At 47.8% G+C, this 27,020-nt stretch overlaps 1 protein-coding gene across 2 annotated transcripts in view; it reads right to left on the reverse strand.

Moving 5' to 3' along the window:
* CD177 (CD177 molecule) overlaps positions 1-27,020 on the reverse strand; it is a 60,851-nt gene that overhangs the window by 30,002 nt on the left and 3,829 nt on the right. The window contains exon 1 of one of the 2 annotated variants that reach the window (XM_040457248.1): positions 4,108-4,206. The exons of the other annotated variant lie outside the window; for it this stretch is intronic. The gene's annotated coding sequence lies outside the window, so the exon portion shown is untranslated. Of the gene's footprint in view, positions 1-4,107; positions 4,207-27,020 lie in introns of those variants that run through there. 2 annotated transcript variants of the gene reach the window in all.

Consider the following 27,020-nt stretch of genomic DNA (forward strand, 5'->3'; position numbering starts at 1 on the left):
ATTTCAACATGACAATGGTTTTTTCCTTGAAAGTCTTACCTAGAAGGAAAAGGCTGTAAAAACTCACTTATCAGACAACAGCTTGTTTATCAAGACTGTTTCAAGACCCCCATTTGTTGTGTTCACTGATCCTAAACTTTTTTTTTTATGTTTAACGTTTATTTTTGAGAGAGACAGAGTGTGAGAGGGAGAGGGGCAGAGAGAGAGGGAGACAAAGAATCCAAAGCAGGCTCTGGGCTCTGAGCTGCCGGCACAGAGCCCGATGGGGGGCTCGAACCCACGAACCGTGAGATCATGACCTGAGTCGAGATCAAGATGCTTAACTGATCGCACCACCCGGGTGCCCCTAATCCTAAACTATTCTGTCCCAATCCCTGCCTAATCCTAGCCAGTTTCTTGCTATGAAGAGCCTGCCTCAAACAGCCTTACTTCACTTTGCCTTCTGTGGCACCACTGAGACTCTGGTGGTCTTTGTAAGAGGGTCAACTGTGAACCGGTATAATAGTTTTTTGTGCCACGTTTATTTTAAAAAGGGGAAGTTTATCTCCTTGAAGGCATATATTGAAGGATTTACATATTTAATGAAAATAAGACTGAGACTTGCTTCAGTACCATATGGGAGCGAGAACGGGTGGAGCATAGAGAAAATGAAATTGACCATGAGGTGATCATTATTGAAGCTTGTTGGTAGCTACATGGGGTCTCCTACACTCCTTTTGTCTACTTATGTACATGTTTGAAATTGTCTGTAATAAAAAGGTTTATTCAGTGTGCTACTCAGACCACAACATTGGAGTTACGCTTAATCATCTCTTCTTCTCCTATGATGTGGCCAATCCATTAGCATATCCTACAGATATTCAGAATTCCTCTAGAACCTGACCATTTCGCATTACCTCTGCTTCCCCGCCCAAGCACCACCATTTCCCCCCTTGATTATTGCAATAGTTAATGGTCTCCATGCTTTAGCCCTTGTCCTCCCTCAACCCCATTCTGTTCTCAACACAGCAGCCAGAGTGATCCTTTTAAAAAATAAGTCTAGGGGCACCTGGGTGGCGCAGTCGGTTAAGCGTCCGACTTCAGCCAGGTCACGATCTCGCGGTCCGTGAGTTCGAGCCCCGCGTCGGGCTCTGGGCGGATGGCTCGGAGCCTGGAGCCTGTTTCCGATTCTGTGTCTCCCTCTCTCTCTGCCCCTCCCCCGTTCATGCTCTGTCTCTCTCTGTCCCAAAAATAAATAAACGTTGAAAAAAAAATTAAAAAAAAAATAAATAAAATAAAAAATAAGTCTAGGGGCGCCTGGATGGCTCAGTCGGTTGAGCGTCCGTCGGCTCAGGTCATGATCTCGCGGTCCGTGGGTTCGAGCCCCGCATCGGGCTCTGTGCTGACAGCTCAGAGCCTGGAGCCTGCTTCAGATTCTGTGTCTCCCTCTCTCTGCCCCTCCCCCACTTGTGCTCTGTCTCTCAAAAATCAATAACCATTAAAACAATTTTTAAAACTTCTTCTCAAAACATTGCAATGGCTCTCCCTCTCACTCAAAGTTCTTACAATGGCCTACAAGGTCCTACACTCTCTGTCCCCCCACCCTTTGTCTCTCTGACTTCATCTCCTAAGTCACACCCTTTGGGCCACTTCAGTCACACTGGCCGCCGTCCTGTTCCACCAATGCACCAGGCATGCTCCCCCCTCAGGACATTTGCACTTACCACTCCTTCTGGTCTATGATGCCACCTCCTTCAGGTCTTTACACAAATGTCCCCTTCTCAATGAGGCCTTTTCTGACCCCCGCCCCTCATTTAAAATTGCAAACATCCTGTCTCCCCACCCAGACACTCCCTCTTCCCCATCTTTTTTTTTTTTTCTTTTGTACTCATTGCCATTATACATCATGCTTGTCTACAGCACTGTCTCTTTCCTTAAAACAAGCCCCACGAGAGCAGGGATTTCTGTCTGTTCTGTTCCCTCCTGTAGCCCCAGTGACTAGAAAGGGCCTGGAACAGAATAAGTGCCCAGTCAATATTTATCCAGTGACTGTGGTCACTAGTGTCTTCTGTACAGTGTCCTCGGCCACTGCACTATTCCTCCGGGGTTAAAAGTTAGCTGTTAGGTCCCGATGGGATAATTAGGGGAAAAAAAGCCTTGATTTTTTTTTTTTTAATGTTTGTTTTTGAGAGAGAGAGAGCACAAGTGAGGGAGGGGCAGAGAGGGGGACAGAGGATCCTAAGTGAGCTCTGCACTAAAAGCAGAGAGCCCGATGCAGGACTCAAGCTCAACTGTGAGATCATGACCTGAGCTGGAGTCAGACACTTAACCAACTGAGCCGCCCAGGCATCCGAAAGTCTTTATTAAAAAAAAATAATAATAAATAAATAATAATAGTAATAATATATATACACACACATATACATATGTATATATGTATATGTATATGTATATATATGTGTGTGTGTATATATATATACATATATACATATATATATATATGTATAAATATATATCCTAAGGGAAGAGAGGTGGGGTCCTAGCCCAGCAGTCTGTGTAAATGACGCTCTCTGGGAGCCAGAGTCTGTGAAGGGTGCCGCTGGGGCCAGGCCCTTGGACCGTGGCATCACCCGTAAATCGTCCAGTGTGCTGGGAGACTGGAAAAAGTGTGCACTTTCTCCTCCTAGGAACGCACAAAATGCAAACGAAACAATAAGTTACTTTGGCAGCTTTACAAACAAGGGAAGGCGATGGGCAGAAATGAGCAAACTTTGTTCAAGGCACACTTTTAAAGCAGCGTTTGATTTTCTGGGCACGTCTTCAGACAGATGCCTCCGATTTCTGCCTCTTTTTAAAATACCGACATACTTAACATCACGAAATCAAAAATACCAGTGTGCACTTTGGAACGACCGTTTGGCAGGACCTACCAAGACTATACATATGGGTGCCTTATGACCTACCAATTCCACATCTGGGTATATCCCCAAGAAAAGTGATTGCGTATATCCACATACAAGAATGCCCACGGCAGTTCTATTCATAATAGCTAAAAACTAGAAACAGCCCAAATGTCCACCACCAACAGACTTGGAAAATAAATGTGGTATATTCGTAAAATGAAACGCTTCCCGGCAATTTTTTAAAAATAACAATACTGCCGTATGCAACAACGTGGTGGACCCTCACGACATAATGTTGAAAGAAGCCAGAGACAGAAGAATACATAATTGTATGATTCCTTTTATATAAATGTCAGAAACAAGCAAACCCAATTCATGGTGAGAGAAATCAGAAAGTGGCTAGCTCTGGATGGTGTTGACTAGGAGGGGGCACGAGGGAACCTTCGAGAATATTAGAATATTCTAGTGGTGCCCGGGTGGCTCAGTGGGTTTTCCACTCTGGATTTCGGCTCAGGTCACGATCTCATGGTTTGTGAGATCGAGCCCCACAGCAGTGTGGAGCCTGCTTCTGAGTCTCTCTCTCTCTCCCTCTCTCTGCTCCTCCCCCACTCACACTTGCTCTCTCTCAAAATAAATAAACAAAATTAAAGAAAAGGAAGATTCTATATCTTGACCCAGGTAGTAATTACATATATATATACACATATGTATGTACATGTATACAATTACCTAAATTCCTTGAGCTGCACACCTCAGCTTTGTGCTTTAAGTCATACCCCAATAAAAAAGTTAAAATTCTTAAAAATTATAAAGAAAATAGAATAATGGCTGCTACTGTTAGTACCTTCAAGACCTGAAGCGCCAGAATGCAGGGCTGGCCTGGTGAGGTGTACCCGTGGAGAACAGGGCCAGGTTCTAGGATCCCCTCTCTCTCCACAAGGTGGCTCTCTCCCCTCAAGTCTCCTTCCCGATCCTCTGGGGAAAACTCAGGAAATCTCCCAGGAAGAGGAGGAGTGTGTGCTCTGGAAACCACAGTGTGGGACCTGGGACAAGAATGCTATGTAATGACGCCGGCGGCCTCACTACAGAAGAGTATTGCCCTTTCAAAGCAAAGCCTCGAATCCCAGTTCCGCCGTTTTCTAGCTCTGTGGCCTTGGGAATGTTCCTTAACTTCTCTATGCCTCAGTTTCCTCATTGGTACAGTCGAAATAATAATAGTGCGTACCTTGTGGCGTGGTTGGTGGTGGTGGTGGTGCTGTTACTGTTGTTGGCGTGAAGCGGGTTCACCCTCACGGAACTCTCAGAACCTCACCCGGCACGGAAGAGGTCAATGTCATTACCTGAGTTAATATTAAGAGACAAAATGTCAGTGACGGATAGGGGAACACCTGGTATCTCACTTCCTCGGGGACCAAGCAGGTACTGGAGGCCTGGCTGAACTGGAGATGAAGAGAGCCTGTTTTGGCTTCTATGGTCTTTTCTAGAACCTGATGACCTACTCACGGTGGCCCCAGCGAGTACCGGTCCAGATCTGTGGCTCAGGGGGTTTGGCTGGTCTTTCTGTAGCTCTCAGAGCTCTGTACCTCGGTGTGGGAAGCAGAATAACGGTCCCCGCCAGAGACTTCTACACCCCCATCCCCTCCGGACCTGTGAATATGGTACCTGACAGGGCAAAAGCGACATTGTCAGTGTCGTTAAGTACCTTGAGACGTGGAAGTTATCCTGGATTACCTAGAAAGATCCAAGGTAATCACCTGGGTCCTTATAGGAGGGAGGCAGGAGGATCAGAGTCAGATAAGTGGAAATGAGAACAGACGCAGAAGTCAGAGTGATACGGCTAGGAGCCGGGGAACACAGGCCGATGCTGGACGCTGGAAAACGCAAGGAGCGGATTCTCCCCTAGAGCCTCTGTAAGAACTGTGGGGGCCAGGCCGCCCCGAGATCTTTGCCATGGAGACTTTTTGAATTAAAAAGCAATGGAGGGGCTGCGCCTGGGTGGTTCAGTCGGTTGAGTGTCTAACTCTTGATTTCCACTCCGGTCACGATCTCGCGGTTCGTGAGGTCAAGCCCCGCACCGGGCTCTGCGCTGAAAGTGCCGAGGGATTCTCTCTCTCTCTCTCTGCCCCTCCCCCCATAGCTCACACACTTGCTTTCTCTCTCTCTCTCTCTCTCTCTGCCCCTCCCCCCATCGCAAAATAAATAAATAAAAACTTAAAAAAATAATAAAGCAATGGAAACCCAGAAGATTCAGGCTCTGTAATTTTCCCTCAGTGGACTAAAAAGAATTTAGATCAAGGACCTGATGCAGGAAGAGAGACATCAGAATAGATAATTACATTATGATATGAACTAGGTATGGTGGGCAGGAACTTACTGGCAAGGCCACTCTGATCAAAGCCCTCTCTCTGTCCCATTGTTTCTGGGTGGCCCAGCAAACATTTGTTTCCCAAACATTACTCTTTGTTTCATCGTTGTGTGAATTGCATCGCTTTCCTCTGAAATCCCAGACATGCCTGCTCCCTTCTCCTCCATTCAAAAGGACACATAGAGGGGGGCCCGGGTGGCTCAGTTGGTTGGGCGACTGATTTCAGCTCAGGTCATGATCTCACGGTTCGTGGATTCAAGTCCCACGTCAGACTCTGTGCTGTCGGCTCAGAGCCTGGAGCCTGCTTTGGATTCTGTGTCTCCCTCTCTCTCTCTCTCTCTCTCTCTCTGCCCTTCCCCTACTCACACTCTGTCTCTGTCTCTCTCTCAAAACTGAGTAAATATTAAAAAAAAAAAAAAGGACACACAGACCTCATTTTTGCCTGAGTGTCTGGAATCTCCATGTCTGTGTGGCTTTCCTGTATGTACACCTGTTAAATTTGATTTTCTCCTGTTAGCCTGTCTCATGTCAATTTGACTCTTAGTCCAGCTAGAAGGAGCTAGAAAGGGACAGGAATTCTTGCTCCCTGGCAAAACACAGCCTTTGACATTAGCCCCGTAAGACCTATTTCAGATTTGGGACCTCCGGAACCATAAGGTAGCACAGCTGTGTTCGTTTAAGCCGCTAAGCTTGTGGTCAGCTTGTTACGCAGCAACTGGGAACTAATACACTCGAGTCCAAGCAATGTCTGAGCAACCCGGTGGCATCTATAGTTGTACATCTGAATTTCCTTCATTTATGAAAACGGCACACGCAATCGCATGGTTCAACATTCAGTAAGTACGTACAACCACCTTGGCTGACCATCTGCATACCCCCGGACCCTGCACTGCCCGTTCTGCCTACGTTCTCGGCAGAAATGCACAGGTGTGTCCACCAAAGGACCTCTACAAGAACGTTCCTAGCACCGCTATTTGTTGTTGCCAAAATTTGGAAGTGACTCAAATGCCTGTCGGCAGTGGAATAAAGAAACACACTCGTCATTTAATACGCGGCCACCTTGGGCCCCGAATCTGCCCTTCTCGGTGCTCACAGCAGGGAGGGGTGCCTGGAAGGCTATGACCCTTAGTAATCACTTATAATATCAACATTCAGTATTTAGGGTGCTTACGAGCAGGGCGGAGGGGGAGGTTTGAAGCACTTTCCGGATGTCACCTGATCTCATCTTCACAGCAACACTATAAGGTCAGTGCCTTTATTATCCCCATTTCACAGATGGGGAAACTGAGGCACGGGTCATCTAAACAAGATGCCAAGGCATGCTTACGAGGGCAGAACGGGTATTTGGACCCAAGCAGTGTGGCTCTACTGTAGGAGACATGGAAAGTCACAGCAGATGCAGCCCGGGAGCCGGAAGCTTGTCCCCTGACAGCTGGGAAATGTAGAACATTCAGGGCCCAAACCACAAGAGGCCAGCTACCTCAAGACCCTGTCTGGAAGCACTTTCTAATCCGTGGGCTGTCCCTACAAATGGGCAGCCTCCCCAGGAGGCTGGTGGGCATAGGCTGAGGGTGCCAGAGTCGGAACTCATAATGTCCATCCCAGCTCCAGACTGGGTGCAGGACCTTTGTTCCCGGTCCGATGGTCAGTGCTGGGGACGCCCTTAGGGACACAGTGATGGGCACCGTGGAGCAAGGGGTAGCCAGGAGTATCTTCAATATTGCAAAAGCCTAACACTTGAGCCAGGTGGTTAGCGCTGGGGCAGAATACCATCCCTCAGTGGCCAGGACATAGCAGAAAAATCGAGTTCCGATGGGTAAAACACAGGGAAATTAATTAGCACTCCAAATGCATCGGGAGGAACGATAAATCTTCCAAATGCGGAAGACCGGGTTTGGGTTTGCCACATCAGCTGTAAAAGCTTCACTGTTATTACAGGCATGAGCCTTGAGGATAGGGAGGCCACTCCAGGAGACCAGGAACCGGGGAAAACCCACACCCAGAGTTACTGTAAGAATGACAGCTAGGGGGTGCCTGGGCGGCTCAGTCCGTTGAGCATCTGACTCTTGATTTCAGCTCAGTCATGATCTCATGATTGGTGAGAAGGAGCCCCGAGCTGGGCTCTGCATGGAGCCTGCTTGAGATTCTCTCTCTCTCTCTCTCTCTCTCTCTCTCTCTCTCTGCCCCTCCCCCACTTGTGCACACACACGCATTCCCTCTCTCAAAAGAAAAAAAAAATGACAGCTCTATTCTGCATGTTGCTGAAGACATGGGCCTGGCCTCAGGCCATCTCTAATCTGCTGGTGACAGCCCGGCCAGCCTCACTTTACCCACAGACATTCCAGGACCATCTGGGTCCAGTTATTTTTACAAGCGGCAAAAGTCCTGGGAAACTCTTGTGCAAGCCTCTAAATATCTCTTACTTGTAAACTGGAGTTAATCATAGTTCTGGCTCTACAGAGCTTCTGTGACAATTAAGCGGCCTCCTCACGTCGTGTGCACGGAACCAGGCAGGAGTACAGGAAATACAGGAATACAGGAAAACCTAGATTGATGTATATTTGATAGATATAAATTAATCTAGATTAAAACTCCCAGGGGCGGGGTGCCTGGGTAGTTCAGTGGATTAAGCATCTGACTTTGGCTGAGGTCATGATCTCATGACCCAGCCCCACATCGGGCTCTGTGCTGTCAGCACAGAGCCCACTTTGGATTCTCTGTCTCCCTCTATCTCTGCCCCCTCCCCTGCTCTCTCTCTCTCTCTCCCTCTCAAAAGTAAGTAAGAACATTAAAAAGAAAAATCCCAGGAGCGCCTGGCTGGCTCAGTCGGTGGAGCATGTGACTCTTGATCTCGGGGTTGAGAGTTCGAGCCCCACAATGGGTACAGAGATTACTTGAAAAAATAAAATCTTAAAAAGAAAAACACAAAAACAGGTAATGAAGTGACCACAATTAATTAAATATCAAGGCAGTCACTCATCAACCAGCAAACATGGATGTTCTCAAAGCTTCCTGCCAACTTCCTGTAGACAACCACACCCAAGTAAGAAATGCACACACAACAGCCTCTTTGCCCGGCCATCCTCTCCTGCTTGGTTCCTTCCCCCACCCAAAGCCTGTCCGCCTGGAGCCTGGGAGTTCCCTTCAAAGAAGCCCTGCACGGGAGCTCCTGGGGTCTTCTCTCAAATGGCCTCCCACCTCTTCCGCCCCAGAGACCCTGAGCTGATGACCAACTCTGTAGATTGCACGGCTGGCCCCGGTTGGTCCCCATGTAACGCCAACGCCACGGTTACAGGACCCTGGCTTGGCCTCGTGACTTGCTTTTGCCAACAGCACGAGGGGGAAGTAACAGACCGCCGCTTACAATTGTAGGTGTCATGTGAGGGGCCTTGGGCGGTTCCACTCCACCTCCGGGAGGACAAGCCCAGGCTAGCCTATTGGAAGGTGACAGACACTTGGAGTAAAACCAAGTCTCCCGGCCACCCCCGCCGAGACCAAGCTAGATCAGCGAGCAGCTGACCCGCAGACATACGAGCGTCCAGGAGACCTCTCCATCCAGGCCCCGCTGAAACTGGCCACCCGTGACCTTGTGAGCTTAAATAAAGGCTACCGAGTGTGGGGGCGGTTTGTTACAGAGCATTTTACCGTAGCAACAGAGCCTGCGGCGGGAAACCTGCAGACCTTGGTCAAACCTTTAGGCCGGGCTGCTCGGATGGGAATCCCATCTCCACAAGTTAACTCTTAGCTGAGTTGCCTTAAGATTCTTCATCTCCGGGGGCGCCTGGGTGGCTCAGTCGGTTGAGCGTCCGACTTCGGCTCAGATCATCATCTTGCAGCTCGTGAGTTCGAGCCCCGCATCGAGCCCCGCATCGGGCTCTGCGCTGAGCACAGAGCCTGCTTAGGGTTCTCTCTCTCTCTCCCTCTCTCTGCCCCTCCCCCACCCTCGTGGGTTTTCTCTCTCTCTCCCCCCCCCTCAAAATACATGCATAAATAAACGATGTTCTCATCTGTAAAATGGGGTGGTAGTGGTTCTAAGGGTTGTTTTGGCATTCAGGAGGCGTTCCTACCGCACCGTGTCAGGAGTAGGAGACAAGGCCCTCGCGAAGGGACACCCAAGCGGGGCACGTGCATGAAAACGTCAGGTGGAGCGAACTGCTGTGTAGAGAAGTACAGCCGAGCGAAGGGATGGGGGGCTGGGGGTGAGGGAGGCAGGCTGCTTTTGATAAGGTGGTCAGGGAAGCCCACTCGGAGGAGGTGACCTGCCAGCAGACACGGGAAGAAGAGGGAGAGGAAGCGACGTGCAGCTGGAGAGGGAGAGCTGTCCAGCAGAGCACACAGCCAGTGCAAAGGCCAGGAGGGGGGCGTGCAGGTGGTGAGCCTGAAGAAGGCTGGGGTGAGGTGGGCACGGAGCAGAGAGGCAGGAGGAAGTGAGTGTCCGAGCGGCCCGCAGTGATGGGATCATGAGGAACCAGGAGCTTGCACATTGTCGTCGCGAAAGTGAAACCAGTTAATATGTGGGAAGCGCTCAGGACAGTGCCTGGGTCGTGGTGAGTGTCCAGGAAGTGACGGCCTTTACTTTCCTATCCGCACCTTATCCACAAAATGCGGTGTCTCCCTGCTCGGGGGTCCTAAGAGGAAAATCCCCGTGGGATGGTTGCCCTTTCCTGGAACTAAGGAGAAAGAGGCTCACTGAGGGAATCCTGACAAGGGAAATGCACTTTTGACTCTGAGTTGGTGCCGCTTGAGTTCCTGTAAGACTGAGTCCAGGGGTGCCTGGCTGGCTCAGTCAGTAGAGCCTATGACTCTTGATCTCTGAGTCATGAGTTCAAGCCCCACGTTGGGCATGGAGCCTACTTTAAAAAGTAAATAAGGAGGAGCGCCTGGGTGGCTCAGTTGGTTGAGTGTCCGACTTCAGCTCAGGTCCTGATCTTGCGGTCTGTGGGTTGGAGACCCGCATCGGGTTCTGTGCTGACAGCTCAGAGCCTGGAGCCTGCTTCCAATTCTGTCTCCCTCTCTCTCTGCCCCTCCCCCGCTCACGCTCTGTCTCTCTCTCTCTGTCAAAAATAAACATTAAAAAAATAAAAAATAAATTAAAATAAAGCAAAAAGTAAATAAGGAGTCAGGGAACCTGGGTGGCTTAGTCGGTTGAGCATCTGACTTCTGCTCAGGTCATGATCTCTCGGTTCATGAGTTTGAGCCCCACATGGGGCTCTCTGCTGTCAGCACAGAGCCCGCTTCCGATCCTCTTTCCTGCCCCCCTCTCTCTGCCCCTCCCCTGCTCATGCTCTTTCTCTCTGTCTCTCTCTCAAAAATAAACATTTTTTTAAGTAAATAAAATAAAATCCTTTAAGAAAGACTGAGTCCATGTATTATTTATGAGATTTAAAAAATAACAAAATGGGGCACCCAGGTGACTCAATCGATTAAGTGCCCAACTCTTGATTTTGGCTCAGGTCACCATCTCACGGTTCGTGGGATCGAGCCCCGCATCGGGGTCTGCGCTAACAGCACGGGGCGCTTGGGATTCTCTCTCTCCCTCTCTCTGCCCCTCCTCCACTCATTCTCTCTCTCAAAATAAATACATTAATTAAAAAGAAACAAACAGAAGGTGCTCCATAACAGCTTTTAGAATGAACAGAAATAGTCTCTTTCTTTTTTAAAGTCTGTACTGGCAGCATAAAAAGCTGACAATCCCATGTATGACCCTCCAATCTTGTCTTCGCAATTTGCCGGCTCCCAAGCTCCAAACTGGGTGACGGAACAAAATCCCAAGGCCAAGGTTCTTTAGCTAAATGGGCCGTGGCCTATTTCTGCAGCCGCATCTGGTGATTCCCTCCCACGCCAAGCTGCACACTCTTCCCAGAACAAGGCGGGTTCTCCCGCGCCTTTGCTACGTGTGAGGTAAGGCCCTGTTCCAACGTCGCCTCCTCCAAGAAGACATCCCAGAGCCCAGGCAGAGCCACTCTCGAGTGGACACAGTGTCTCTGCCCCAGGATTTAGTTGAATGTCTTCCCCGCGTCAGCCAGAGAAGCCAGGAGCGGACAATGTTCCTCGCAGCCACCAGAGGGCGCTTTCAAAACACCAACCGGCCCTCTTGGTTTCAAAACCCCCAGTGTCTCCCAGGTGCTCTTCCGGTTACCAGTTAAGACACCTGCTGGGTTCAAATCGTGGGCGGGCCACTTATTCTGAAACTCTGAGCTAGTGGCATCACCTGTCCAGGCCTCTGTTTCTACACAGTGTCGTCAGGTGGGTTAAGTGGATGGTTTCCTATAAAGCACTTGGAAAAGTGTCAGACACGTAGGACGTTCTCAGCACATGCTGGTTTCTGCATCCCTAAGTTATTTACTGGTTTTAGTTATTAGCTATATGCTAATATTTTTTAGTTATACTATTTTAGCTATACTATTTTTATTTATTAGTTATATACTATTTTTCAGCAGCAAACAGCAGACTCAAGTTGAGCGACTGGGGAGAGTTAGAGGCTAACACAAGAGCAGAGGCAGTGAGCAGGGAAACCACAAAAGGTGGCTCCGAAGCCCCAGGGCTGGGAAGGAGTGATGGACAGACAGAGGGATGGAAAGAGGGGTGGATGTGATACAGCGAGCAGAGTACAATGTTAACTGTAGAATCTAAGTAACAGGTATGCAAGACTTCACTGTAAAATTATTCCGACTCCTCTGTACGTTTGAAATTTTTCATTAAAAGAGTTTGGGGAAAATGTAAAAATAAAAGCTGGGGACGATGTTGAGTCAGCAAAGAAATGTGGACGGAATTGGTGAGAGAAGCCAAGAAAAAAAGAATTTCACTGGGACTTTCCACAGAAACCACAGCCTGCAGCGTTCAGGAATGAATTAGGCCAACCATCCATCAAGCCTCGGCTCCTGAGGAAGCCTGATGGCAGGAAAAACGAAGAGAAGGGGCGAAGACAATGCTCCCACTTCTCAGGAGTCCCGCCATCACGTCCTGAGGTCCGTCTCACTTCTGAGCTCATTTGTTTCTCGTTCAACAAACATTTACTGAAACCTTCCTCTGTGCCTGGTCCTGAGCTGGGCAGTGTCAAAAACACAGCCCGGCGCTGCCCTCAGGAGACTCGGGGTCCAGTGGCAGAGCCAGACTCGCTCCTCTGACCATCTAGAGTGTCAGAACAGCTATGGGGGAAGCCCAGGGACTGTGGGAGCCCCAGAGGAGGCGCCCGATCCAGACGGAGGTCAGAGAGGGCTTCCTGCTGGAGAGGACGTCAGAGCTGAGTCTTGAAGAAGGAGGGGGTATCGGCCAGGTAGAGAGAGGGGAGGACAAGGGAAAAGCATCCTGGGCAGAAGGAACAGCACACGGGAAAGCAGGAGGGTGCCGAAGGACATGATGCTCACAGTGAACTATGTGTCTAGGTCTTAAATTTTTTTTTAATGTTTATTTATTTTTGAGAGAGACAGAGCACGCATGGGGGAGGGGCAGAGAGAGAGACGGAGACAGAATCTGAAGCAGGCTCCAAGCTATCGGCAAAGAGCCCGACGCGAGGCTCGAAACTCACGAACTGTGAGATCATGACCTGAGCCAAGATCAAGAGTCAGATGCTTCACCAACTGAGCCACCCAGGTGCCCCCCTTTTTTTCTTTTTTTAACTGAAGTATAATTAACATTCAATGTTCTATTAGTTTCAGGTGTGTAATATAGTGATTCAAGATTTCTATACACACCTGGTGCTCATCACCTATTTCACCCATCACCCCCCCCTTCCCCTCTGGAAACCACCAGTTTGTTCTCTGTATTTAAGAGCCTCTGCTTTTTGTTTGTCAACGAGAGTAAATCTTTTTTTTTTTTTTAATTTTTTTTTAACGTTTATTTATTTTGGAGACAGAGAGAGACAGAGCATGAATGGGGGAGGGTCAGAGAGAGAGGGAGACACAGAATCCGAAACAGGTTCCAGGCTCTGAGCTGTCAGCACAGAGCCCGACGCGGGGCTCGAACTCACGAACGGTGAGATCGTGACCTGAGCTGAAGCCGGTGTTGAACCGCCTGAGCCACCCAGGCGCCCCAACGAGAGTAAATCTTAAACGTTCTCAGTACACATACAAAACGTGGTTAACCATGTGAGGTGACAGACGTGTTAATTAACTTGAACGTGGTACATTTCAAGGCACACGTGTGTCAAATCATCCTTTTGTGCACCTGAAATCTATACAAGTTTTAATCATCAACTATACCTAAATAAAGCTGGAAAAGCCAATCAGGTGGCTGTTGAAACAAAAATGGACTAGTGCTGCCCATGACAGGAGCTAAAATTGGTACACCCAGCACTTGTCTAAACCAGCACCACCCGAAACCAACTTTAAAAAATAAAAAAATAAATAATAAAAGAGGGGCGGGGGGGACCTGGATGGCTCAGTCGGTTGAGTGTCTGACTTTTGACTTTGGCTCAGGTCATGATCTCACAGTTCGTGGGTCTGAGCCCCACATCAGTCTCTGCACTGATGGCGCAGGGCCTGCTTAGGATTCCCTCTCTCCCCTCCCCTCTCTCTCTGCCCCACCCCTATTCGTGCTCGCTCGCTCTCTCTCAAAATAAATAAATAAACTTTATTATTTTTTTTTAATTTTTTTTAATGTTTATTTATTTTTGAGACAGAGAGAGACAGAGCATGAATGGGGGAGGATCAGAGAGAGAGGGAGACACAGAATCTGAAGCAGGCTCCAGGCTCTAAGCTGTCAGCACAGAGCCCGACGTGGGGCTCGAACCCACTGACCGTGAGATCATGACCTGAGCCGAAGTCGGACGCTTAACCGACTGAGCCACCCAGGCGCCCCAATAAACTTTAAAAAATAAATAGACCATCACCATCCAAGAGAAATATAATGTGAGCCACATGTATAATTCTAAGTTTTCTAGTAACCATGTTAGAAAAAGGAAAGAAACAGGTGAGATTACTCACAGTTCAACCCAACATGGCCAAAACATTATCATTGTAGAATGTGAACAATATAAAAAGTATTAATGAAGTCTTTTACATTCTTTCATTTTTCCTGCTAAGTCTTCAAAATGAAATGTGGGGGCGCGCCGGGGCGGGGTGGGGGTGGGGCTCAGTCAGTTAAACGTCTGAGTCTTGGTTTCGGCTCAGGTCGCGATCTGGTGGTTTGTGGGTTCAAGCCACGCATCAGGCTCTGTGTTGATGGGACAGATCCTGCTTGGGATTCTCTCTCTCCCTCTCCCTCTCTCTGTCCCTCCCCGACTCACACTGTCTTTGTCTCTCTAAAAATAAATATATAAACTTAAAAAAAAAAAAAAAAAAAAAAAAAAACCAACCTGCAGGGTATTTTACATTCACAGCACATCTCTATTCCGACCAGTCACTCTTCAAGGGCTCAGTAGCCACATGCGGCCACCGTATTGCACAGTGCAGATGTAGACACATTCACCAATTACCGTGTCTTCACGACAGCCCAAAAAGTAGTTCCTGCTTCCATTATACAGATGAAGAAACTGAGGCACAGAAAACGCAGCGACTTGCTCAAAGTCACAAACTGGGGGAGGAGGAGGGCTTTGGACCCAGGCAATGGAGCTCCTTGTATGTGGAGCCCAGATGGGCTGGTACACAGGCTGGGTGAGCGAGAGCCCCGGAAGCACCCCCGACCCACGCTCACCGGAGGGCCCCGCAGAGGAAGAGGATGATCCTGGAGAAACGGAAGAAACTGCACTGGACCCAAGCGTGGGGGAGTGGGTGGGATGAAGAGCCGTGGGGAAGGACTGGATCACCTGCCCCCTCACTTGCCCCAGACCGCCCAGGACTTAGGAAAATCCCCTGTGCATCTGGCTGCAGACCACGGGCTGCGGTGCCACGGACCGTGGGGGATGAAGCGGAAAGTTGGAAGGAGTCCCCACCAAGGCCCAGATCCAGGAGGGTCAGGGTGGGAAGGCCTGTCTCTTCATTGGCCCACCTGGTGTACAACTCCCCAGCGAGAGCCCGGGTCTCTCATTTTAATGACCGTCCCTTTCCAAACGGGGAAACTGAGGCTCAGAAAAGCCCCACCACCCGTCCAAGATCACACAGGAAGAACGGAAAGGATGCATCAGGAAGGATGAATCCCATGGCCACCCAATTTTCCCTTTCCGGAGGCAAGGGTACTCACTGCCTTGGGGGTATCTCCTGAAATATTTTAGGCTATATAAACATTCATGCCTGGATCATCGCTTTTACACAGAAGTGGAACCCTACTCGGCATCTTCCTTATTTGTCACTGAGCGATATTATCTTCATGATCTCTCCAGATTAATACATCTAGATGTGCGTTTTCTTAATGCCCGTAGACATGAAAGAGTCTCCTCTTTTTTTTAATGTGTATATATTTTTGAGAGGGGGGTGGAGGGGCAGAGAAACAGGCTCCAGGCTCTGAGCTGTCAGCACACAGCTGGACGTGGGCCTCGAACTCACGAGCCTCGAGATCATGAACTGAGCCGAAATCCAGAGCTGGACGCTTAACCAAGTGAGCCACCCCAGAGCCCCAACAGGCGCGCTGTTAATAAACATTGAGGCTATCCCTAGTTTTCTGCCATTAGAAGCCGAGCTAGAATCAGTGTCACTTGGGCAGACCTTCCGCCAGCCGCCAGCCACGAGGCCGCACCTGTAAAACAGATTCCCTGGAGGAAGACGGCCAAGTCAAAGGGATGTGCGTTTGTCATTTTGAACAACGTTTGCTGGCTACGCTCCAAATTCTCCCCTCCGCTGCTGGTTGACTGCCAGTCTCTCAAAATGGCCTTTGGCTCTCTCTGTGTTGTTTAAATGTTTCACATGGAGAAGGTATCCACGTACTGCTTATGTAAGTAAAATTAAATAAGCCCTTCATTAAAAACACAAACCTGGGAAGGAGAGAAACCAGAAGGGCCAGTCCCTTCAGAGCCTCCCACCCTGTCCCCTGTCACACCTGCCTTGTCTCCAGCAAGACCTGCCTGATGGCGAAATCCATTTCTCAAGCACAAACATGGGCCTCAAAGACCTTGGGGAAAATGCGGGGATGAGATGACGCCATTTTTGCCTCTGTTGCTTTTTTTTTTTTTTTAATTAAAAAAAATTTTTTTAATGTTTATTTATTTTTGAGAGAGAGACACAGAGCATGAGCAGGGGAAGGGGCAGAGAGAGAGGAAGACACAGAAATCGAAGCAGGTTCCAGGCTCTGAGCTGTCAGCACAGAGCCTGACGTGGGACTTGAACCCACGAACCGCGAGATCATGACCTGAGCCGAAGTCGGCCATTTAACCGACTGAGCCACCCTCTGTTGCTTTTCATCTGAGCTAGATTCTTCTGCTCATGTTCTTCTTCCTTCTCCTCCCTCTTCTCGCTCAAACCTCTGTTTTGGTGAGCACTAGACTGAAGACGTTTTGAAGCTATGTCCAGTTCAATAAAAGAAGGCTTAAGTTAGGCAGAATCTGGCCTTTTTTAGAAAAGCAGAGCTAGGAGCTTAGAAGTAGAAATCAAAGAGCAAAAACAATCATCTATTCTATTTTAAATACTTTAATCTCTTCCTTTCCCTTCCCTTCCTGCACCCAAGCAAGCAGGTCTGGAAGAGAGATCAGAGCAAGGGGGCACAGGGTTCAGAATTGGGTGTCAGAGACAAGTGGGATCAGCAGGGCGTACGTCCCAGGGGCTGGTGGCGTGGGCGGATGGCAACCACAAGAGATTAGCTACATTCAGGGGGATCAAGCAAATAAGTAAACGTATTAAGATTTCTCACTGATGGAGGGGTGCCTGGGTGACTCAGTCGGTGAAGCATCCGACTCTGGATTGTGGCTCGGGTCATGATCTCACGGTTCGTGAGTTCAAGCCCCACATCAGGCTCTGCGCTGACAGTGCGGAGCCTGCTTGGGGATTCTCTCTCTCTCTCTCTCTCTCTCTCTCTCTCTCTCTCTCTCCCCCTCTTCTGTTCACATTCTCTCTCTCTCTCTCTCTCTCAAAATAAATAAAACTTAAGAAAAAGATTTCTCACTGATGGAGACATGAGCTACAATTATGCAAACAGAGAAAAGAAGAATGGACTGTGCAGTGTGGGGGTGGGATTGGAGAGAGCAGGGGACGCTCATGGCTTCCGATGTGTAAAAACAGATGCAGAAATAAACATAGACGTAAGTCTGGGTACATGTATATATGTAGGTGTATGAGTATATATTCCCTACCTCTGTCCACTGAGAGAGCCTGGGTGCAGCAAGAGCCCATGGCAACAACCCCACGTAGCAGCCAAATTCAGGTTTCTGAATCTCAGTCTCCAGCAAAATATAGCAAGGCTTCTTGGGGTGAAGGCTACTTCCGGGACTGGGCCGGGTGGGAAAGCACATCTTGTTGCGCCAGGAAGCAAAGAAATGCTCCAAGAATGAGGGGGTCAGGCCAAAAGGACACAAAAGTCAGCTCCAAGGGGCTCCCTCTGGTCCAAGTGGGGACACTTTGAACATCAAAGTAAACAATGGTTATAATACATTGGAATCCGTTGATGCTGAGTCTATTTTGAGGGGACTAAATGAATAAATCAAAAGTTTGCATGAGGAATGGGATATTTGCATAGCCCGAAAATATCTCCCTAGAGCACACACGAATTACCAAGGGAGAAAGAGTAACTTTACAGTGGGGAGGCCTGGAAGACGCCACCTTCCTGAAGTAGCAAAGCACAAGTCCTGATAGGGGTATAAGAAGACCCCACATCGCTTCTGTGTCACTCCTGCCAAAGACGCTTAACCAGACTCTGGTTGTGGGAAGATACCAGGCGAACACACATTCATGGACACCCAACCCCCAAACTGGCCTTTAATGTTGTTCACGGGAGTCATGAAGGTCAAGGAAAGAATGCAGAATGTTTCCAGACTAAAGGAAGATACAGACCACGACAAGGGAGGAGGGGCGCCTGGGTGGCTCTGTTGGTTGAATATCCGACTCTTGGTTTCAGCTCAGGTCATGATTTCATGGTTCATGAGATCGAGCCCCACGTCGGGCTCTGCGCTGACAGCATGGAACCTGCCTGGGATTCTCTCTCTCCCTCTCTTTCTGACCCCCCTCCATGGTCTCTCTCTCTCTCTCTCTCTCTCTCTCTCTCTCTCAAAATAAACTTTAAAAAAATTTTTTTAAAGAGAGTCACGACGGAAATGGAAATACAAGAGTCTAGATCAGAATCTTTGCCACGGAAGCCATTATTGGGATAGCCAGCAAAAACTGGAGTATAAGAAGTGGAAAAAACTAGAGTATAAAAATTGAGTGGCAGTAATTTAATGATGCTAACACTTTTCATTTTTGAGGCTCTAGTTTGGTTATACAGGAGAAGGTCTGGGTTCGTAGGAAACACACATTGAACAACCTATCCAGGGGTGATGGGGGCATAACACCGGCAACTCACTCTTGGACAGTTTAGGAAAGATCATTTCTTTGTACCACACAATTGCAACTTTTCTGTAATTTTGAGATCTTGCCACTGAAAAAAATATTAAAGCAGTGCTTTTAAAACTTGTTTGAGCACACTGGGAGTCAGAAATAGATCCGACATCAAGACTACTGTGAAACACATTTGCAACACTGAAATAAAAATGTCACAAAATGAAACATATCCTTGCTTTGAAAGATAATATCAAATATGGGTTGTTGTTGTTTTTATATAAATTATTAACATAACACAGGAAAATAATTCCAAGAGAAACCAGTGAAGGAACAAACCCCCAAAACACTGGTGGAGACTAAGTTGACTTCATGACCTACAATTTTTGTCCAGTCTTTTTGCAAGGACATTATAATAAGGACATACACGTATATAGGTTGCTTCAGGCCCCGGGCACTGTTGTAAGTACTTTGTAGCTACTGCTTACTCCTTGGGACTGTCTTACTCCCAACTTAATGAAACTAAAGCTGCAGAAAGGTTAAGCAACTTGCCCAAACTCACATTACTAGGAAAAGGTGGGGTTGGCTTAGAATTTTAGCCTGACTTCACAATACCCTGCAGAAGGGACGTCATCCCCCACTTGACAGACTGGGTAACTGAGTTTTGGAGCAACTAAATGGCCAGCCCAGAGCCATGCTGATTTTGAAAAGCATAGACTAGTCCCCAGGAACAGTCTGGCAGAGTCAGGGAGACAGGATGTGCATGTTAAACCCCAGCTCAGGAACCTCTATTTGTTCATCGAACCCAATTATGAGAAGAGAGTACGTCAGTTTCACCAATACCCAGGAGGTCAGTTTAGAGCTTTGCCATCCAATAGAGTAGCCACTAGCCATATGTGGCTATGTAATTCTAATTAATTAAAATTAAAACTTTCAATTAAAATTAAAATTTAAATTTAAAAAAATGTTTATTTATTTTTGAGAGAGACAGAGCATGAACGGGAGAGGGGCAGGGAGGGAGACACAGAATCGGAAGCAGGCCCCAGGCTCTGAGCTGTCAGCACAGAGCTCAATCTCATGAACGGTGAGATCAGGACCTGAGTCAAAGTTGGACACTTAACTGACTGAGCCACCCAGGTGCCCTGCTTTTCTTTTTAAAGATTTTATTTTATTTTTTAAAGTAATCTCTATATGGGGCGCCTGGGTGACTCAGTCGGTTGAGCGTCCGACTTCGGCTCAGGTCATGATCGCGCAGCTCGTGAGTTCGAGCCCCGCGTCGGGCTCTGTGCTGACAGCTCGGAGCCTGGAGTCCGCTTCGGATTCTGTGTCTCCCTCTCTCTCTGCCCCAACCCACTCTCATTCTGTCTCTGTCTTTCTCAAAAATACATAAACATCAAAAAAAAAAATTAAAGTAATCTCTATACCCAGGGCACCTGGGTGACTCAATCGGTTAAGCAACCCACTCTTGATTTGGGCTCAGGGCATACTCCCAGGGTCACGGGATCGAGCCCCGCATTGAGCTCCCCGCTGGGCATGGAGCCTGCTTGGGATTCTCTCTCCCTCTGCCACTCTTCTCCACTCTTGCTCTCTCTCTCTCAAATAAAAACACGTTTGTTTGTTTTTTTTAAAGTAATCTCTACACCTAACGTGGGGCTCAAACCCACCACCCCGAGGTCAAGAGTTGCACACTCCACTGACTGAGCCAGCCAGGCGCCTCTCACTGCTTTTCAACATGCGCTCACAGCCACTGGGCTGCACATCACAGACTCCAGGACATCTCTGTCACCACAGGAAGTTCTATTAGGGTGGAATCTAGAAATTACTTTTCTTGTCGTGTTTTTTTTGTTTTTTTTGTTTTTTTGTTTTTTTTAGAGATTACTTTTCAAGGGCTCAACAATGATTCTTTCTAAAGGGGGGCAGGGGGATGGAGTATTCCAGATTAATTAAATGACAAATTTGATGAAATGACAAATGCAAGAGCACATTCTATCAGGCTGGGGGGTTAACAACCACATTCCATCGTGTTTGCACTGAGGTAACACGGTCAGATTTTCCACATAAACGAGTTAAGTCAGGGGACAATGCCCACTGGCTCACAAACCCCCAGTGGGTTTCAAACCATGGTCATGACACCTGATGGTACCTATGAACACTCACTTTGTAGATTTTTTTTTTTAATGTTTCTTTATTTTTGAGAGAAGGGGAGTGGGGGGGAGGGGCAGAGAGAGAGGGGGACAGAGGATCTGAAGCGGGCTCCGTGCTGACAGCAGAGACCCAATTCGGGGCTCGGACCCATGACACCATGAGATCATGACCTGAGCCGAAGTCGGACGCTCGACCGACTGAGCCACTCAGGCGCCCCCTCCCCCCCCCCGACCCCCACTCCTGGGAGATTTCTAATCCATTGCACTGAAACCCGGGATCTTGCTCTGGGTACCTATTGCCTTGAAGAACTCCAAGTGGAGAAAACAGAAACAGAGTTTCAGCAGCGACCGATAACTAATCGCTCTTTCCAGCCAGGGCTGTTCACAGACCTAAGCATCATTCTCACGCTCCCCCTAGGAAGCACGCGTGATCACGGCCGTTTTACAGATACGACAGGTGGCTCGCAGACGTGAAGTCACTGCCCAAATTCACACAGGTAATAAACAGAGAATATGAGCTTGGATCGGTCCCACCTCAAACTCCACATCCTGCTTCTTCCCATGAATAGAGTTACCTAATCTAAAGCAAGCCCAGGAGAGACACGGATTCCGCCACAAAAGCAATTCTGACTCAGCCCACGGGAAGGCTGGGAAAGTTCAGTCACGACCATTGGCACAGAACACACTTGGGGCCCCCCGGGGCGGGGGGCTCAGTCGGTTAAGCGTCCAACTTCGGCTCAGGTCATGACCTCGCAGTCTGTGAGTTCGAGCCCCACATCAGGCTCTGTGCTGACGGCTCAGAGCCTGGAGCCTGTTTCCGATTCTGTGTCTCCCTCTCTCTCTGCTCCTCCCCTGCTCTCTCTCTCTCTCTCTCTCTCTCTCTCAAAAATAAATACACATTTAAAAAAGAAAGGATTACAGCGTGCTAACGACTGAATTCATGCTAATGATAGGTCAGAGGTAGGGTGGAAACTAGGAAAAAGTAACAGGCATATGAGGGCAGATGGAAGGTTTAAAAATAGAGTGAAGAGTGAGGAGAGGAAATGTCCAGCTGGTTAGATTTCCCCCCGGTCTGGTGCTGCCATATTCTCTAACCAATGCTCACTGCCATTACCACTGTCACGTGGGTTGAAATCACAGGTCTTTTCCACTGGAATCCGGTGTGTTAATAATGAGAATTTTGATATCTGTGCCATCCATACGGCGGGGCTCGAACTCACAATCCACGAGATCATGACCTGAGCTGAAGTCGGACGCTTAACTGACTGAGCCACCCAGGCACCCCTAATTATTATTCTATTTTATTTTATTTGAGAGAGAGAGTGCACGTGAGAGTCGGGGACAGGGGCAGAGGGAGAGAGAGAGAAAGAATCTCAAGCACATTCCAGGTTCAGTGTGGAACCTGAAGCGGGACTTGACCTCACGACCCTATGATCATGACCTGAGCCAAAATCAAGAGTCAGACACTCAACTGACTGAGCCACCCAGGTGCCCTGAGGAACTGAATTTTAAATTGTATTTAACTTTAGTGAGTTTAGACTTAAAAGCATACACTGCCCGTGGCTAGTGGCCACCATACTGAATGGTGCTGTGCTAAACAGGGAGCTGTAGAAGGTCAGGGCAGGGCCTCCCCATTTGTGTCCCGCAATGTTGAACATATCTGGGGGGCACCCTCTGGGGTCAGATTCCTTGGGTCCAAATCCCAGCTCAGGAAAACCTTCAGGAAGTGACTTAATCTTGTTTGCACCTCAGTGTTTGCATCTATAAAATGGAGCATCATTAAGTAGGCCTGAAAAAAATGTTAGAAGTTACTGAATCTAAGTGAAGCACAAAGGAATGTGCATTGCATGATCTTTCCAACTGGTCTGGGTGAGATTTTTTTTTTTATAATAAAAGTTGGAAAACCAATGCTAGCTCTATTCTACAAGACCGCGCAGGGCATTCAGTGGTGCCTATAAAATGCTTACCTCAGTGCCCGGCACGTAGAAACAAAGGATGCCTTAAGGAGCAAGCATTTACCTGGCAAACATCTACTTTCTGTAATGTTCCAGAGGCATAAAGATATAATAAATAATAGGGGCGCCTGGGTGGCTCAGTTGGTTAAGCGTCTGACTTCGGCTCAGGTCATGATCTTGCAGTTTGTGGGTTTGAGCCCCGCGTCAGGCCCCGCGTCAGGCTCTGCGCTGACAGCTCGGAGCCTGGAGCCTGCTTCGGATTCTGTGTCTCCCTCTCTCCCTGCCCCTGCCCTGCTCGTGCTGTCTCTCTCTGTCTCTGAAAAGTAAATAAACGTTAAAAAAAATTTTTTTTAAAGAAATAATAACACGTAGCCAGCACCTTCTAGATGCCAGGTACTGTCCTAGCCATTTATATATATATATATATATATATATATATATGTCCTAGCCTCACAACTCTCTGAGGCAGGTACATTATTATTATTTGCTTTACTGGGGTACTATGGTTCCCTCTTAATTTTTTTAAGTGTTTGACATAATTTCAGACTTACAGGAAAAACTATAACAATGCAACAAAGAATTTCTACCTACCCTTCAACCACATTACCCTGAGTTAGCGTTTTACCACATTTATTTTATCACTTTCACTATCTCTGTATAAATATTTTTTTTCCTGAACAGCCTGACAGTAAGTGGTAGACATGTTGCCCCTTGACCTCTAAATACAGATTGATGTGGATTTCCTAAAAACAAGGACATTCCTCCTACATAAGCATAGGGTATCTATCTAAATCAGGCAATTAACACGGAACATAAATGATCTAATTTGTGGACTTCCTTGAGATTCTTTTCAATTGCTTAAATAATGTCTCTTGTAGCAAAAGAAAATCCTGACTCATACACGCACTCTGTTGTCAGGCCTCTTTATCCCCCTTGCATGTACAACAGGGCCTCTGTCATTCTTTGTTTCCTGCCAGGGATATTTTTGAGGAGCAGAGGTCAGCCACTTTGTCAAATGTTCCTCAGTTTGGGCTCGTCTGATGCCTCCACACAGTTAGATTCAGGCTGGGCACGTTTTGCCCAATAGCACAGAAGTGAGGCCTGTCCTTTCTCGGGTATCGTATCAGGAGGTCCAAGCTGTTGTGTCCGTCCCATTATTAGTGATGTTAACTCTGATCATTCGGTTAAAGTGGTCCTTCCGGGGTTTCGTTTCTTTTCTTTTCTTTTCTTTTTTTAATTTTTAGACAGAGAGAGCACTTGAGCTGAGGAGAGGGGCAGAGGCAGAGAGAGAGAGAAAGAGAGAGAGAGGGAATCTTTTTTTTTTTTAATGTTTATTTTTAAGAGAGGGGAAGGGAGGGGCAGAGAGAGAGGGAGACTCAGAATCCGAAGCAGGCCCCAGGCTCTGAGCTGTCAGCACACAGCCCGACGTGGGGCTCGAACCCACAAACCACGAGCTCACAACCTGAGCCGAAGTTGGACGCTTAACCAACTGAGCCACCCAGGCACCCCAAGAGAGAGAATCTTAAGCAGGTTCTATACTCAGCCCAACGCGGGGCTTGATCCCATGACCCTGGATCATGACCAGAGCCAAAATCAAGAGTTGGACGCTCAGCCGACAGAGCCACCGGGCACCCCCCAACCCTTTTTTTTTTACAGATTTTATCGTTAAGTAATCTCTACATCCAGCACAGGGCTCGAACTCACAACCCTGAGATCAAGAGTCGCACTGCTCCTCAACTGAGCTGGCCAGGTGCCCTAGGGTATTTTCTTTTTATGTCAATATTCCCTCCTGTGAGGGAGATCTCACAGGGAGATCATTTGTGACCATGTAAACATCCTGTTACTTCTCCAACGTAAACCCACTAAGGTCAGCATCGATCGTTTGTTTTTTTCTTTTAATTTTTTTTTAACATTTATTTATTTTTGAGACAGAGAGCATCAACAGGGGAGGGTCAGAGAAAGAGGGAGACACAGAATCTGAAGCAGGCTCCAGGCTCTGAGCTGTCAGCACCGAGCCCAAGGCAGGGCTCGAACCCACGGACCGCGAGATCATGACCTGAGCCGAAGTCGGACGCTTAACCGACTGAGCCACCCAGGCACCCCAATCATTTGTTGTTTTCTTTTTTTTTTAATTTTTTTTTCAACGTTTATTTATTTTTTGGGGGGGACAGAGAGAGACAGAGCATGAACGGGGGAGGGGCAGAGAGAGAGGGAGGCACAGAATCGGAAGCAGTCTCCAGGCTCTGAGCCATCCGCCCAGAGCCCGACGCGGGGCTCGAACTCACGGACCGCGAGATCGTGACCTGAGCCAAGTTGGACGCTTAACCGACTGAGCCACCCAGGCGCCCCTCTGGCAGTTTCTTAATAGCTGAACACACCCACATCCTCTAATGTAGCAGTTCTACTCCTAAGAAGTTATGCATGAAGAATGACAGCTTCTGTCTGTAAAAGCAAGCGTACAAGAATATTCCTAGCAGCTTTATTCGTAATAGCCTCAAACTGGAAACGGCACAGGTATCCATCAATAGGAGAATAAACAAACCATGATATACATCACGTTGAGTAAGTGAAGCCTTACACTGATATACAAAGTTCCAAAGCTTTCGATATTGAGCACTTGAAATGTGGCTAGTGTGAATTGAAACGTAATATAAGCATAAAATGCACACGGGATTCCAGAGGCTTAGTGTAAAAAGCCCCACAAAATATCTCATTAATAATGGTCTTATATTGATTAACTTTGTAAGTGATAATGTTCATATATACGAGGTTGAATGAATTACGAAAATTGACCACATCTTTTCACTTCTTTAATGTGGATACTAGAAAAATGTTTAATTACATGTATTTTTTTAATGTTTATTTTATTTTTGAGAGAGAGAAAGAGAGCAAGCAGGGGAGGAGCAGAGAGAAAGTGAGACAGAGGATCTGAAGCAGGCTCTTCGCTAACAGCAGACAGCCCGATGCGGGGCTCGAACTCACAAACGGTGAGATCATGAACTGAGCTGAAGTCGGATGCTTAACTCCCCAGATGACATGTAGCTTATGTGTGTCTTGCAATGTATTTCTGTGGGGCAATGCTTGATCTAAAATGTATAAATTAGACAAAAGCAGAACCTTAAAAATTTTTCACATCTTACTGGAGCACTGTCTCACAGAACCACTCAAGGATTATCTGGTTAATGTAGCTTTGTATTTATTTATTTAATTTTTTTGAATGTTTATTTATTTTTGTAGGAGAGACAGAGCGTGAGTAGGGGAGGAGCAGAGAGAGGAAGACACAGAATCCAAAGCAGGCTCCAGGCTCTGAGCTGTCAGCACAGAGCCCGATGCGAAGCTCGAACTCACAAACCATGAGATCATGACCTGAGCTGAAGTCGGACACTCAACCGACTGAGCCACCCAGGCGCCCCTGGATGTCCTATTTATTGTTGATTAGGGCCCAGACTCTGTAAAGTTTAGATTTAACTCTGCAAATGATTTTTGCTAATGATAAGGAGATTGATACACTGGAAACTATTTTTCTCGGTAAGCCACAAATGATTTTGGATGTAAATGATTTCTGCCCAACAAAAGTGCACCTGACTGCGTTAAACAGGGAAGGAGGACTTTATGGGGGAGGGGGGGGGAGGGTACTGCAGGAGGGAAAAGAAGCCAGCGCTCAGTCTGAACTCAACTGAAACAAAGAGAAGGTGGGTTTTTAAGAGCTGGAGTTAAGGGGAGATCTTAGATCATCTGTGTTTGCTAACTGGCTTTCCCCAAAGGAAAAGGAAACGTGCTTGTGTCTCTGTGACAGCAGGCAGTTTTACAACTGGGAAAAAGGTGCCCACAGAAGTTAGGCTCTCACCCCCTTAGGGAAACTGGGAGATAGGGGGGCAATCTCCTTAGATGTTTACATTCCAAAGAGATGGTTCCCAGGTCCCCTGAGACCGACATTTCCTGGATTGTAAAACTGGCAAGCGGCTTTTAAAGATATTTACATATCTCTCAAAGGGAGGGAGCAAGAATTTATAATGACAAGTTTTCTAAAGTCAATGCTCTAAGAAAAGCGAGGTCTGGGACCCCTGTGGTTAGGCCATGTGGATTCGGGAAGGGCCTGGGTGAGAGGGAGGTCAGCGGTTTAAAAACAGAGAGAAGTAGGGGTGCCTGGGTGGCTCAGTTGGTCGAGCATCCAACTTCGGCTCAGGCCATGATCTCACACTCGGTGAGTTCGAGCCCCGCACGTCGGGCTCTGTGCTGACAGCTCGGAGCCTGGAGGCTGCTTCGGATTCTGTGTCTTCCTCTCTCTGACCCTCCCCCATTCATGCTCTGTCTCTCTCTGTCTCAAAAATAATAAA

Source organism: Herpailurus yagouaroundi, unplaced genomic scaffold (assembly GCF_014898765.1).
Source record: "Herpailurus yagouaroundi ecotype Mexico unplaced genomic scaffold, PumYag 220, whole genome shotgun sequence".
Taxonomy (NCBI): domain Eukaryota; kingdom Metazoa; phylum Chordata; class Mammalia; order Carnivora; family Felidae; genus Herpailurus; species Herpailurus yagouaroundi.